The sequence below is a fragment of the Asparagus officinalis genome, chromosome 4 (genome assembly GCF_001876935.1).
Source record: "Asparagus officinalis chromosome 4, Aspof.V1, whole genome shotgun sequence".
Taxonomy (NCBI): Eukaryota; Viridiplantae; Streptophyta; class Magnoliopsida; order Asparagales; family Asparagaceae; genus Asparagus; species Asparagus officinalis.
In genome coordinates, this window is record NC_033797.1 from 29,307,139 (window position 1) to 29,312,030 (window position 4,892).

The window sequence follows — 4,892 nt, forward strand, 5'->3', positions numbered from 1 at the left end:
TATATATATATATATATATATATATATATATATATATATATGCATACTATTTCCAAAGCCTAAGAAAATTTGTTTTACAAGATTTTCACAAGGCCTAGTTTAAAGTCTGTAGGAAAAGACCCATACAAACCGGCCCAGCTAAGATTTACTGTGCATATCTCACCGCTACAGGCCACAATGCTCCGATCCATTCAGCCTAGCGTCGACGGCGTGCATCAAATGCGCATGATTTCAGCTGCAAGCGGACCACGGCCCACATGGGTGTGCCGTTGAAGAAAAACAGGCAAGGGATCACGGGAGGATATTTCAGCCAATAATTGCGTGCCACGTGTCATATGGAGTGCAGAAAAAGCGATACAAATACAGAGTCCTATACCTGTATGTGTACATAGTGTTTTATAAGTGTTTTGACTTTTCTATGGCCCCAGATTGTGTCACATGTCATATCCAAGGGGCAGAATTAAACCCTAAGTAGATTAGGGTTAGCAAAGCCTACTTAAAGGCTGTTAATGATGGCATGGAGTGAGATTAATAAAAAAAAGAGCAGAATACAGCTGATAATCAAATTTTATAATAATTTTATACCCTCATTATCTATTTGATATGAATAAATATACCACTAATAATTGTTTTTATCTTTAACCCTCATTATCTATTTGATATGAATAAATATACCACTAATAATTGTTTTTATCTTTAATTGCAGGTTAATAAAGAATAAATCTCAAACTCCAATCTCTCAACAATAATTGTTTTTATCTTTAATTGCAGGTTAATAAAGAATAAATCTCAAACTCCAATCTCTCAACAAAAAACCCTTGATTTAATGAAGAAATAAAGCAAAGAAGGCCATTGGAAAATCAATTGCCAAATTATCCAAAAGGCCAAAACCAAAAAGAAGAAAACATCAACAGAAGCCCAAATGAAGAAAAAAAAATACCAAAAGCCCAAGCCCAAAAGCTAAAGAGAAGAGAAGTTGTGGGTTGAAAAAGGAGGCAGGCTGACATCGATGCCAGCATCGATGCCCCTATCGATGCTGGCATCGATACGCTGGCAGTTAGTTATAGTTTAATGGCTGAAATTAAATTGTTTTGGATAAGATTTTGATCCAATAACTTACATTCACTGATGTTTACTATAAATAGGGGTAGAGAGTGAGGGGTTAGAGGGTGAAAATTTTTATAACTCTTTTTGGAGAGGAGGGCTACTCTTAATTGAGAAGGCTTTCCAAATTTATAACTTTTTGTTATAATTAATAATAATAATTTTTTTCACCACTTTAAATATTTCTTCTCTTTGTTGGATGATGAAGATGAAGATGAAAAATTATTTAGAGGTTTGCATTTCTTTTCTTTTTCTCTTTGATTTCTTTTTTATTGCTTATTAGTTTAGATTTAGGGAAAAATGTGTCGGGGCCCCAAAAGCTGAAAAATCATGTGACGAGGCCCCTTGTATTTTCCCCCTTGTGTATAAGCCCCAAAAAGCAGCCTTTAATATTTCTAGGGCCCTCCACGTCAGCTGTATACAGCCAGAGGTATTATATTTTAAAAAAACCCGACTTTGCCCTTCTCCTTCTTCCCCAGATGCTTTGTCACCACTCTTCGTCACATCCCATTAAATGCAAATTACTATAAGAAATGGAGGGAAATTTCTCCCCTTTTTCAGTCTATCATGAGCAATAAATATCTAGTTATCCATTACTCTTCCATTACTCTTCCTCAGACCAAAATTCTCTCCATTACTTTTCCTCAGATCAAAATTCTCTCCATTACTCTTCCCTCCACTTCATAATGGCTGAAAAGGACATCACCTGCATCGTAGCTTCGGGTGATAGAGCAGTATTCATGAAGATTAACACTTCAACCACTATTCTTGATCTAAAATTTAATGTGTCAGATAGGTTAGATCTTCCATATGAATCATTAAGTTTGTCATTCAAAGATGAAACGAATGGAAGCTTCAAATTTCCTATTGAGAACGAGGGGGATCTGTCGTCTATGGTGGAGGATTACCATAACAGAGGATTAAAGGAGGTTCACATGCAAGCTTTCAAGGAAAAAGAGGATTCTTCAAAAGTCCACAGTGCCGTTCAAGTTCGAGATGACATGTAGGGGCAAGGATTTTTTTGATGCTAAGACCAATATTCATGTAATATCAGTTAATGTTAGTTCATTGGATTATAGCTCGGATTCTAATAGATTTTCTAGTTCTAGCCCACAACTTGTAGTTATAAACCCAACCCTCGTTTTTTAATTCAAACTTAATAATTCTCGCTTCTACGTTAGTTCTAGCTTCTATTATCCTAGTTCTAGCTTGTATACAGCCAGTTCTAGCCCACAACTTGCTAGTTCTATACCCAGCCCGTGTTTTTAATGCAAACTTGTAAATTCTAGGTTCTACGTTAGTTCTAGCTTCTATCTCACTAGTTCTAGCTTGTATACAATCAGTTCTAGCCCACAACGTGCTAGTTCTAATCCCAACCAGCGTTTTTAAATAAAAACTTGTTAAATCTAGCTATTACGTTAGTTCTAGCTTCTATCCCACTAGTTCTAACTTGTATACAACCAGTTCTAGCCCACAACTTGCTAGTTCTAAACCCAGCCCGCCTTTTTTTCATGCTAAGTTGTTAATTCTAGGTACTACGTTAATTCATGTAATATCAGTTAATGTCGGTTCTAATAGATTTATTGTTAAGTATAATCTATTAGTTGTTAGTTCTAATAGACTTATTGTTAGTGCTAATCAATTTGCTATGAGATCTAGTTCAAACTGTGTTAGGTCCAACATGTTAGTTCTAAGTGACTTCATGTTCGGTCTAAACGTTTTCATATTAGTTCTAAATGAAATCTTGTTAGTTCAATTGGATTCCACGATAGTTATAACACAAGCAGTTGATGTTTTTTTGCCTTTTCCTTATTTGTGTTATTTGTTGATGTTTCTATTGTATAGTTTATGATCATTTGTTCATGTTCTTTAAATTTACAGCGCTACCAGCAGTATGAACTCAAAAAACATAAAGGGTGGCCCGCCGTTGTCGACGCCCACATGTGTTTCAGATAGGATCCCCAATGATAATCCTTCTGGAGATAATGTTCTGATGATTGATGACATGATTAGCAGATCAGAGAGGATTCCTGCTTGGTAGCACACTGCTTTAACCGGTGAGGGACAACGGTTTGAGAGTGCGAAGGAATTAAGATTGGCTTTACTATACTATTCCATGGCCAAAAAATTCGAGTACTTGTTTGCTAAGAATGAACCGAAGTGTATTCGAGTCTTTTGTCGGTTCAAGGAAGCCCAAAATTGCCCGTGGATGTTATTTGCCTCTCCAACGCAAAATGAGAACAGACTTGAAATCAAAACCTTCGTGGACAACCACACATGTGGGAATTTTGGCAATAATGCAGGTCAATCTAGGGCGTCACGACAATTCATTGCGACCCAAGTATTACCCACGTTAAAGGTCCGACCAGATTTACGACCTATCGACGTACAAAAGGAGTTACTAACTTCGTATGGGCTTAGGGTCGATTATAGCAAGATATGGTGGGGGTAAAGAAAGAGCACAAGAGCAACTATATGGTGATGCCCATGAGTCCTACGATCAATTACGATGGTAAAAGAAGATAATATCTATAATATAGACACTAATTTCATTTATGTTGATCCTAACATATAATCTTCAATGGTCTAGGTATGTAGAAGAGGTTAAGAAGACAAACCCAGGTAGCTACATTCATGTTGAACAAAATGAGGGGAGGTTTTCAAAGCTATTCATCTGTTATGCCGCCTGCATAAATGGGTTTTTGAACGGTTGTAGACCACTTATATTTTTGGATGGTACCTTTCTGAAAGATCGTTTCAAAGGTATACTCCTCAGCGCCGTTGCATACGATGGAAATCAGGGGATATTTCCATTAGCCTATTGCATCTGCGATCAGGAAAATACTGTAAACTGGAATTGGTTCTTACAAGGTTAGTTCGGGTCATGTTAGTTCTACTAGAATTCATGCTAGTTCTAACTCATTCGTTGTTAACTCTAACTTCAAATATGTTAACTACAAATATTTATAGGTTTATGGTCTATTCTCTATGAAAGGCCAGATCCATACAACCCTCCACACAAGCTAGTTATAATATCTGATGCGGATAAGGGGATCAGAGAAGCAGTCAGAGAATATTTTCCGGATGCTATACACTCTAGATGTGTTCTGCATCTAGTTGAGAATTTCAGGACAAAGTTGCGGGATTTGGGTTTCAAGGCAAAGGATACTCGGATTTTGGGCAACCTTTTGCAATCTGCTTGTTACAAATATACTAAAGCAGAATGGAATGACTATGTGGAGGACATTAGACTGGCGGACGAACGAGCCTACAATATTGTCATGAACTACGCTCCAGAGAACTGGGCTAACGCATTTTTCCCCGGAATTAGGTAATTTATAAGCTATGTCATTTCTTATTTCAGTTAGTTGTTACCCTAACTAAATTAGACATGAATGGATACATTGGAACTAACTATAACCTTGTCGGAACTAACATAGGCTATATACCCAACACTTGTAATAGAACATGGGTAATAACCCAGTTAGATGGAGTTAGAACTAACTGTGTACCATCTAGAACTATCACGATAGAAGCTTTCACTAAGAACTACTCAGCTAGAACTGACATGACAAATAACTCAGTATTTTTGATGAATTCCCTGTTATGTTCCAGATATGGTCACGTTACATCAAATGTTGCAGAGTCATTCAACAAATGGATACATGAGGCTAGGCTTCTACGGATACTACAACTCGTAGAACACATACGTAAACAGATTATGATTCGCATGAATGAGCGACGATTAATGGCTGAAAGTTGGAATGGATTTCTTTGTCCCAAAGTTA